Source organism: Arachis ipaensis, chromosome B8, assembly GCF_059453495.1.
Source record: "Arachis ipaensis isolate K30076 ecotype BB chromosome B8, ASM5945349v1, whole genome shotgun sequence".
NCBI classification, from domain to species: domain Eukaryota; kingdom Viridiplantae; phylum Streptophyta; class Magnoliopsida; order Fabales; family Fabaceae; genus Arachis; species Arachis ipaensis.
The window spans coordinates 36,602,966-36,614,275 of record NC_142443.1 but is presented as its reverse complement, the minus strand read 5'-3'; the positions used below and the strand labels follow the sequence as shown (position 1 = coordinate 36,614,275).

Here is an 11,310-nt window from a genome sequence, read left to right as displayed (position 1 = left end):
TCTTATCCACTGATGCTCAAAGCCTTGGGATCCCTTTTAATTGCCCTTGCCTTTTGGTTTTAAGGGTTATTGGCTTTTTCTGCTTGCTTTTTTATTTTTTTTCTGCAAGCTTTGTTCTTTGCTGCTTTTTCTTGCTTCAAGAATCATTTTTATGATTTTTCAGATCATCAATAACATGTCTCATGTTCATCATTCTTTCAAGAGCCAACATATTTAACAGTCTTAAACAACAAATTCAAAAGACATATGCACTGTTCAAGCATTCATTCAGAAGACAGAAAGCATTGCCACCACATTTAACTAATTAGAATTTCTCTTATTAAAACTCGAAATTTTATTGCCTCTTATTCAAAAGATCTACTACTTTATTCATATTTAATGATGATGAGAAAAATAAACTATAGCTTAACTGGAGATAAAATCAAATAAATACTAATTACTATTATATGACTTCTAAGGTAAACTTTTTATAAGGACACTGTCACAGAGTTAAGGCAGCAATTGGAAATTAACAACCTTTATTCTGGGGGTATGGGGGTTCCTCTAATCCTTGGGAGGCTTGGTATTACAGAAGACTTTTGGCGCTTCAGTTCCCTTAAGTCACGTCCCTGCTCCTCTTGTTCTTTAAGCATATGGGTCAGCATTTGACTGTGTTCCTTCTGTTGTTTTATTATCTGCTCCATAGCTTCCTGCATCTTGGTGATGGATGTCTCCAGGTATTCCCAGTATTCAGCTTGAGGTATCTCTGGAAGGAATTCCTGTGCTCTCTTCTTGATGGGATCCTCCTGTGCCTGTTGTCTCTCCATTGATGCTTTGGTGATTGACTTTTCAATTAGGATATATTCAGTTATTCCCATCTTGACTCCAGCGTCCTTGCAGAGCAGAGAAATCACGCTTGGATAAGCCAACCTGGCTTCTTTTGAATTTTTGTTAGCAATCTTATAGAGCTCAGTTGAAATCAGCTGATGAACCTCCACTTCTTTTCCCATCATGATGCAATGAATCATCACTGCTCTTTTAACTGTGACTTCAGAACGGTTGCTAGTGGGCAACAGAGAACGCCCAATGAAGTCCAGCCATCCTCTGGCAACTGGTTTGAGATCCTCTCTCTTGAGTTGATTTGGGACGCCCTTTGTGTTGGTGGTCCACCTGGCTCCAGGGATACATATGTCCTCTAGAATCTTATCCAGGCCAATGTCTACTCTCATCATCCTCCTGTTGAAGGAGTCTGGATCATCCTTTAGCTGAGGTAGTTTTAATATCTCTCTGATCTTGTCAGGGGTGGTATGAACAATCTTTCCCCTGACCATGGTCCGAAATTCGTAGCAGGCTGTTCCAGATAGTCTTTGCTTGTCAGTTTGCCACATATTAGCATAGAACTCCTGGACCATGTTCCTTCCTACTTTCGTTTCAGGATTAGCTAGGACTTCCCAGTTCCTGATTCGAATTTGCTCCTGGATCTCCGGATATTCATCTTCTTTCAGATCGAATCTCACTTCCGGGATCACTGATCTCAGACCCATTACTTTAAGATAATGGTCTGAATGTTCTTTAGATAAGAACTTCCCTTGATTCCAAAGTGATTTTGGAACGCTCTCTTTCTTGCCTCTTGGAGTGGATTGTTTTCCTTTGAGAGCCATAATCTTAGTAGTGATATCGGATAAACACACCAAACTTAGAGGTTTGCTTGTCCTCAAGCAAAAGAAAAGAAAGGAAAGGGATAGAAGGAGATTGAGTAGCACTTGTTGATGAAGGAGGGGGGGCCGAACCCAATTTAAAGGGGTGGGGGGTGGGTTTTCGAAAAATTGGAAGAGATAAGATAAAAAGATTGAGTTGAAAAAGATAAGATAGAAGATAGAGTTTAATTTTGAAAAGATATGATAGATTTTTGAAAAAGATAACTCTGAATTTTGAAAAAGATAATATGGATATTTGAAAAAGATATGGATTAGTTGAAAAGATTTTTGAGTGAAAAAGATAGATTTGTTTTCAGAAAAGATTTTGAAAAGAGTTGGATTGAATTTGGAAAGATGGATTTTTAGAAATTAAGGATTTTAGAAATCAGGGTTCTTGATATGTTCATGTAAAAATCATGCATTGAAGCATAAAATTTGAAATTAAAATGGAAATACGTGTGGGATTACTGGATTTGGCTCCTCCCTGTCCTCCTGGCGTTTGAACGCCTAAACACTGCCTGTTTTGGGCGTTCAGCGCCCAAATGCTGATCTCCTGGGCGTTCAGCGCCCAGTTGCTGCCATTACTAGCGTTCAACGCCCAGTGGGTGGCCATTTCTGGCGTTGAACGCCCAAATGCTGCCATTACTGGCGTTCAGCGCCCAGTGGATGCCCATTTTGGGCGCTGAACGCCCAAAATGCCCCTTTACTGGCGTTTTCTTGCCATTGAGCTCTTTTACTCTGTTTTGTGTGCCGAGGTCTTCTGTAAATGATTATTTACCTTGTTGTCAATGAATTCTATATAAACAAATAAAAATAAAAATAGAAATAGGGCAAAATGCTTAGAGGATTGTTGCCCCATGGCTGGGTTGCCTCCCAGCAAGCGCTTCTTTATTGTCTTTAGCTGGACCTTGCTGAGCTTTTAATCTAGCTTTAGCCTTGAGCATTCTTGCTCAATGTTGCCTTCAAGATAATGCTTGATTCTCTGCCCATTGACAATGAACTTCTTATCAGAATCAATATCCTGAAGCTCCACATAACCATATGGTGACACACTTGTAATCACGTATGGTCCCCTCCACCGGGATTTCAGTTTCCCGGGGAATAGCCTGAGTCTAGAGTTAAACAACAGGACCTTCTGTCCTGGTTCAAAGATTCTAGATGACAGCTTTCTGTCATGCCATTTTTTTTATTTTTCTTTATAAAGCTTGGCATTTTCGAAAGCTGTGAATCTGAATTCCTCTAGCTCATTTAGCTGGAGCAATCATTTTTCTCCTGCTAATTTGGCATCTAAGTTTAGGAATCTGGTTGCCCAGTAGGCCTTATGTTCCAGTTCCACGGGCAAGTGGCACGCCTTACCATACACGAGTTGGTATGGAGAGGTCCCTATAGGAGTCTTGAATGCTGTTCTGTAAGCCCACAGAGCATCATCCAAGCTCCTTGCCCAATCCTTTCTACGGGTATTTACTGTCCGTTCCAGGATTCTCTTTAATTCTCTGTTAGAGACTTCAGCTTGCCCATTGGTTTGTGGATGATATGGTGTGGCCACTTTGTGGCGAATTCCATACCGAACCATGGCAGAATAAAGCTGTTTATTGCAGAAGTGAGTGCCCCCATCACTGATTAACACTCTAGGGACACCAAACCTGCTGAAGATGTGTTTCTGGAGGAACTTCAGCACTGTTTTAGTATCATTAGTGGGAGTGGCAATAGCCTCAACCCATTTTGATACATAGTCAACTGCCACCAGAATATAAGTGTTTGAGTATGATGGAGGGAAAGGTCCCATGAAGTCAATTCCCCATACATCAAACAACTCTATTTCCAAGATTCCTTGTTGAGGCATGGCGTAACCATAAGGCAGATTACCAGCTCTTTGGCAACTGTCACAATTACGTACAAACTCTCGGGAATCTTTATAGAGTGTGGGCCAATAGAAGCCACATTGGAGGACCTTGGTGGCTGTTCGCTCACCTCCGAAATGGCCTCCATATTGAGATCCATGGCAATGCCATAGGATTCTCTGTGCTTCCTCTCTGGGCACACACCTACGGATAATTCCGTCTGCACATCTCTTAAAGAGATAGGGTTCATCCCACAAGTAGTACTTTGCATCAGTGACTAATTTCTTCTTTTGTATTCTACTGTACTCCTTGGGTATGAACCGTGCAGCTTTATAGTTTGCAATATCGGCAAACCATGGTGCTTCCTGAATGGCAAATAGATGCTCATCAGGGAACGTCTCAGAGATCTCAAGAAAGGGGAGGGACGTCCCTTCCACTGGCTCTATCCGGGACAGATGATCAGCCACTTGGTTCTCTGTCCCTTTTCTGTCTCTTATTTCTATATCAAACTCTTGCAGAAGCAATACCCATCTGATGAGTCTGGGTTTTGAATCTTACTTTGTGAGTAGATATTTAAGAGCAGCATGGTCAGTATACACAATCACTTTTGATCCTACTAAGTATGATCTGAACTTGTCAATGGCGTAAACCACTGCAAGTAGTTCTTTTTCTGTGGTTGTGTAATTTTTCTGGGCATCATTTAGAATGCGACTGGCATAATAAATGACATGCAGAAGCTTGTCATGCCTCTGTCCCAATACTGCACCAATGGCATGATTACTGGCATCACACATTAACTCAAATGGCAATGTCCAGTCTGGTGCAGAAATGACTGGTGCTGTGACCAGCTTAGCTTTCAGCATTTCAAACGCCTGCAGGCATGCTGTGTCAAACACAAATGGCGTGTCAGCAGCTAGCAGATTGCTTAGAGGTTTTGCAATTTTTGAAAAATCCTTTATAAACCTCCTATAGAATCCTGCATGCCCCAGAAAGCTTCTGATTGCCTTAACATTGGTAGGTGGTGGTAATTTTTCAATTACCTCTATTTTTGCTTGATCCACCTCTATTCCCTTGTTTGAGATTTTATGCCCAAGAACAATTCCTTCAGTCACCATGAAGTGACACTTTTCCCAGTTTAACACTAGGTTGGTTTCTTGGCATCTTTTCAGAACAAGTTTCAGGTGATCAAGACAGGAGCTGAATGAGTCTCCATATACTGAGAAGTCATCCATGAAGACTTCCAGAAATTTTTCCACCATGTCAGAGAAAATAGAGAGCATGCATCTCTGGAAGGTTGCAGGTGCATTGCATAGCCCAAAGGGCATCCTTCTATAAGCAAACACTCCGGATGGACATGTGAATGCTGTTTTCTCTTGATCCTGGGGATCCACTGCAATCTGGTTATAGCCTGAATAGCCATCCAAAAAGCAGTAATAATCATGACCTGCTAGTCTCTCTAGCATCTGGTCTATGAATGGTAAAGGAAAATGATCCTTTCTGGTGGCTGTATTGAGCCTTCTGTAGTCAATACACATGCGCCACCCTGTAACTGTTCTTGTAGGAACCAGTTCATTTTTTTCATTATGAATCACTGTCATGCCTCCCTTTTTTGGGACGACTTGGACAGGGCTCACCCAGGGGCTATCAGAAATGGGATAAATAATCCCAGCCTCTAGTAATTTGGTGACCTCTTTCTGCACCACTTCCTTCATGGCTGGATTTAGCCGCCTCTGTGGTTGAACCACTGGTTTGGCATTATCCTCCAATAGGATTTTGTGCATGCATCTAGCTGGGCTTATGCCCTTAAGGTCACCTATGGACCACCCAAGAGCTGTCTTGTGTGTCCTTAGCACTTGAATAAGTGCTTCCTCTTCCTGTGAATTTAAAGCAGAGCTTATGATCACTGGAAAAGTGTCACCTTCTCCTAGAAATGCATATTTCAAGGATGGTGGCAGTGGCTTGAGCTCTGGTTTAGGAGGTTTTTCCTCTTTCAGAAGAAAGTTCAGAGGCTCTTTCATGTCCCCTGAATCCTCCAAATCAGGCTGAACATCTTTAAAGATGTTTTCCAACTCTGATTCGAGACTCTCAGCCATGTTGATCTCTTCTACCAAAGAGTCAATAAGGTCAACTTTCATGCAGTCTGTTGATGTGTCTGGATGCTGCATGGCTTTGACAGCGTTCAACTTGAACTCGTCATCGTTGACTCTCAGGGTTATTTCCCCCTGTTGGACATCAATGAGGGATCGTCCAGTTGCTAGGAAAGGTCTTCCTAGAATGAGAGTAGCACTCTTGTGCTCCTCCATTTCCAGCACAACAAAGTCAGTAGGAAAGGTGAATGGCCCAACTCTGACAATCATGTCCTCAATCACGCCTGATGGGTATTTAGTGGAACCATCAGCAAGTTGGAGACATATCCGGGTTGGTTTAACTTCTTCAGTTAAGCCAAGCTTCCTGATAGTAGATGCAGGTATCAGGTTGATGCTTGCCCCAAGATCGCATAAAGCTGTCTTGGTGCAATCACCTTCTAATATGCATGGTATCAGAAAACTCCCAGGGTCTTTAAGCTTTTCAGGAAAGCTTTTCAGAATGACTGCACTGCATTCTTCAGTGAGGAGAACTCTTTCTGTTTCTCTCCACTCCTTTTTATGACTCAAGATCTCTTTCATGAACTTGGCATAAGAAGGTATTTGCTCAAGTGCCTCTGCAAATGGAATCTTTATTTCAAGAGTCTTTAAATAATCTGCAAAGCGAGCAAATTGCTTATCCTGCTCCTCTTTCCGGAGTTTTTGAGGATAAGGTATCTTGGCTTTATATTCCTCAACCTTAGTGGTTAGAGAAGCCTTTTTAGAGGGGTTGTTATCAGCACTTGTGTGTGTCTGATCCCTCACTGGCAATTGAATGCCAGAGTCAGAAGCTGGAGTGACGTTAGACGCCAGCTCACTGTCTGTTCCTGGCGCCTGAACGCCAGAAATGTGCCCATGTTGGGCGTTCAACGCTGGCTTCTGCCCCATTTGGGCGTTCAACGCCAGATTCTTGCCCATTTCTGGCGTTGAACGCCAATCTTGCCTTGTTTCTAGCGCTGAACGCCAGTTTTGGGCATGGTCTGGGCGTTCAGCGCCAGCCTTCCACCCATTTTCTGGCGTTTTAGTGCCAGAATTATTTTTCCCTGGGCTCTTACTGTCCTCAGGTGAATCTTTGGTGGGTCGCTCATTTCTTGAATTTTTGATGCCTTGAGGTGGGGTATTTAGTGTTTTCCCACTTCTTAATTGAACTGCTTGGCATTCTTCTGCTATTTGCCTTGATAGCTGCTGCTTTGTTTGCTTAAACTGTTCGTCCATATGTATATTAGCTATCCTTGTTTCCTGTAGCCTGTCTTTGAATTCAGCTAGCTGCTTTGTTAGAAAATCCAATTGCTGATTGAATTCAGCAGCTTGTTTTACAGTACTGAATTCAGCAGTTACTGTTTTAACCTCTTCATTCATGGAAGGGTTGCTGCTTAGATACAGATGCTGATTCCTGGCAACTGTATCAATGAGCTCTTGAGCCTCTTCAATTGTCTTTCTCATATGGATAGATCCACCAGCTGAGTAATCTAGAGACATCTGAGCTCCTTCTGCAAGCCCATAGTAGAAGATGTCTAACTGAACCCACTCTGAAAACATTTCAGAGGGGTATTTTCATAGCATCTCTCTGTATCTTTCCCAGGCATCATAAAGAGATTCATTATCTCCTTGCTTGAAGCCTTGGATGTCCAGCCTTAGCTGTGTCATCCTTTTTGGAGGGAAATATTGATTCAGGAATTTTTCTGTCAGCTGTTTCCATGTCCTTATGCTGGCCTTAGGTTGGTTATTTAACCACCTCTTAGCTTGATCTTTTACAGCAAATGGAAACAGTAATAGTCTGTAGACATCCTGATCTATTTCCTTATCATGTACTGTGTCAGCAATTTGTAAAAATTGTGCCAGAAACTCTGTAGGTTCTTCCTGTGGAAGACCGGAATACTGGCAACTTTGCTGCACCATGATAATGAGCTGAGGATTCAACTCAAAGCTACTAACTCCAATGGGGGGTATGCATATGCTACTCCCATATGAAGCAGTAGAGGGGTTAGAATATGACCCCAGAGTCCTCCTGGACTGTTCATTTCCACTTATGTCCATGATGGAAATATGGATATAACTTGGACTGATTTATCTTTTTATTTATTTTATTTTATAAGAAGTAAATACTTAAATAAAATAAAATAACTAAAAAGAATTTGAATTTTGGAATTAAATTTTTTTTTTCGTAAAAGAAAATAAAAATTAATTAGTTAAAAAAAAGAAATTTTTGAAAAAGAGGGAAGATATTTTCGAAAATTAGAGAGAGAGAGTTAGTTAGGTAGTTTTGAAAAAGTTAAGAAACAAACAAAAAGTTAGTTTGTTAGTTGAAACAAATTTTGAAAAGATAAGAAGTTAGGAAGTTAGAAGAGATATTTTGAAAAGATATTTTTGAATTTAGTGAGGAAAGAGAAAAACAATAAGATAGTACAAGATTTAAAATTTTTAGATCTAATGCTCCTTGTTTTTGAAAATTTTGGAGGGAAAACACCAAGGAACACCAAACTTAAAAATTTTAAGATCAAAACACAAGGAAAACTCAAGAACACTTTGAAGACTCACAAGAACACAAGAACATGAAGAAAGAACACCAAACTTAAAATTTTTAGAAAACCAAACCAAAATTTTCGAAAACCAAAGGGAAATCAACAAGAAAACACCAAACTTAAAGTTTGGCACAAGATTTAATAGAAAAAATATTATTTATGAAAAAGAAGGTTTTGAAAAGAATATAAAGGACTCTAACCCAATTACCAAGAACACAGATTAACGCTCTAGCCAAATGAGTTATGAAAATTTTCGAAAATTTTAAGAAAGATTATTTTTGAAAACACCAAACTTAAAGTTTGGCACAGGATTTAATAGAAAAATTATTTTTGAAAAAGGTTTTAAAAAATATGATAGCCAGTTACCATGAACATAAACACCACGTTCTAATTAACTGAGCTATAAATTTAAAGTGTTTTAACAAGGGATAAGTAATAAAAGACTCTAAACCAAAAAGAGAAAATTTTTCCTAATCTAAGCAACAAAATAATCCGTCAGTTGTTCAAACACGAACAATCCCCGGCAACGGCGCCAAAAACTTGGTGCGTGAATTGTGAATCACACTTTTCACAACTCGTACCACTAACCAGCAAGTGCACTGGGTCGTCCAAGTAATACCTTACGTGAGTAAGGGTCGAATCCCACAGAGATTGTTGGATTGAAGCAATCTATGGTTATTTTGTAGATCTTAGTCAGGAAGTCAATTATGTTTATCAGTTGAATTGTGAATAACCAAGAGAGCATAAATTAAAGGTTACTTGTTGTGCAGTAATGGAGAATATGTTGGAGTTTTGGAGATGCTTTGTCTTCTGAATCTCTGCTTTCCTCTGTCTTCTGATTCACGCACGCACATCCTCCTATGGCAAGCTGTGTGTTGGTGGATCACCGTTGTCAATGGCTACCTTCCATCCTTCCAGTGAAAACTACGCTCACGCGCTCTGTCACAGCACGGCTAATCACCGGTTGGTTCTCGATCCGGTTGGAATAGGATTTACTATCCTTTTGCATCTGTCACTAACGCCCAGCCTTCAGGAGTTTGAAGCTCGTCACAGTCATTCAATCCTTGAATCCTACTCGGAATACCACAGACAAGGTTTAGACTTTCCGGATTCTCATGAATGCCGCCATCAGTTCTAGCTTATACCACGGAGATTCTGATTAAGGAATCTAAGAGATATTCATTCAATCGGATATAGAACGCAGATGGTTGTCAGGCACACGTTCGTGGGTTGAGGAAGGTGATGAATGTCACAGATCATCACCTTCATCACAGTTAAGCGCGAATGAACATCTTAGATAGGAACAAGCGTGTTTGAATGGAAAACAGAAATACTTGCATTAATTCATCGAGACACAGCAGAGCTCCTCACCCCCAACAATGGGGTTTAGAGACTCATGCCATCAGAGAATACAAAGTTTAGATCTGAAATGTCATGAGATATCAAATAAGTCTCTAAAAGTTGTTTAAATACTAAACTAGTAGCCTAGGGTTACAAAATATGAGTGGACTATGATGGATGATGCAGATATCCACTTCTGGGGCCCACTTGGTGTGTGCTGGGGCTGAGATTTAAGTGAATCACGTGCAGAGGCCATTTGTGGAGTTGAACGCCAGTTTTTATGCCAGTTTGGGCGTTCAACTCCAGTTTTTGATCCTTTTCTGGCGCTGGACGCCAGAATTGGGCAGAGAACTGGCGTTGAACGCCAGTTTATGTCATCTATCCTTGTGCAAAGTATGGACTATTATATATTGCTGGAAAGCCCTGGATGTCTACTTTCCAATGCAATTGGAAGCATGCCATTTCGAGTTCTGTAGCTCGCGAAATTCCAATTTGAGGGCAGGGAGGTCAGAATCCAACAGCATCAGCAGTCCTTTTTCAGCCTGAATCAGATTTTTGCTCAGCTCCTTCAATTTCAGCCAGAAAAATACCTGAAATTACAGAAAAACACACAACTCATAGTAAAGTCCAGAAATATGAATTTTTCCTAAAAACTACTAGAAATAGACTAAAAACTAACTAAAACATACTCTAAACTATATGAAATTATCCCCAAAAAGCGTATAAAATATCCGCTCATCAGAGAGCCTAGATACTTGGGATAAGGTGGTCACTGGATTTCTGACTAAATTTTTCGCACTACAAAAGCTGACTGAGCTAAGGGTGGAGGTTCAGACCTTCAAACAGAAAGATGGTGAGACCCTCTATGAAGCCTGGGAGAGATATAAGCTGCTGACCAGGCAATGCCCTCCGAACATGTTTTTTAAATGGACTCAGCTGGATATCTTTTATGAGGGCTTATGTGAAATATCCAAAATATGTTTAGATAATTCTACAGGTGGTTCATTGCACATGAAGAAGACACCAGAGGAGACAACTGAGCTTATTGAGTTGGTTGCTAACAACCAATATCTCTACTCATCTAACAGGAATCCTGTGAACTTTGGGACCCCTCAAAAGAAAGGCATTTTGGAAGTAGAGGCTTTTGATGCTCTTCTTGCTCAGAACAAAATTTTGTCTCAGTAGATGAATCTGATTACTCAACAATTGAGTAGGATGCAAGTTTCAGCTGTTAATACTCAGAATGCACCTCAAGAGGCTCCTTATGACATGACTAGTAGCTTTATGCAAGGTGAGAATTATGATTATACTCAATTTCCTTTTGAACAGGTCAACTACATAGAGAATGCTCCTAAAAACCCCAATAATGATCCATATGCTATGACCTATAATCAGGGGTGGAGAAATCACCCAAATTTGGGGTGGAGAGAGCAACCTCAGAGACCACAGAATTTTAATAATAATTTTCAGGGCAATTTTCAATAGAATAATTTTAATAACCACCAGTTTCAGTCATCTCAGCAAGCAAATCCTCAATCTGAGAAGACTACTGATTTGGAAGCACTAATGGCGAGTTTTATACATAAAACCAGAGCATCAATCAAGAACTTGGAGATTCAGATGGGTCAATTAGCCACAAAATTTAATGAAATTGATCAGAGGACCACTAATAGCCTTCCTGGTAACACAATTCTAAATCCAAGAGAGGAGTGCAAGGCTGTCACCTTGATAAGTGGACAAGTGGCAAGTAAGGAAACACAAGTTACTGAGGAGTCGGTTGAAAAAGAAGCTCCATAGCAGACTGAAG

General features: G+C 40.6%; 1 pseudogene; it reads right to left on the bottom strand.

Moving 5' to 3' along the window:
- Positions 1-10,329: 10,329 nt before the first annotated feature.
- Positions 10,330-10,425, bottom strand: LOC148547707 (small nucleolar RNA R71; annotated as a pseudogene).
- Between the last annotated feature and the right edge of the window lie 885 nt (positions 10,426-11,310).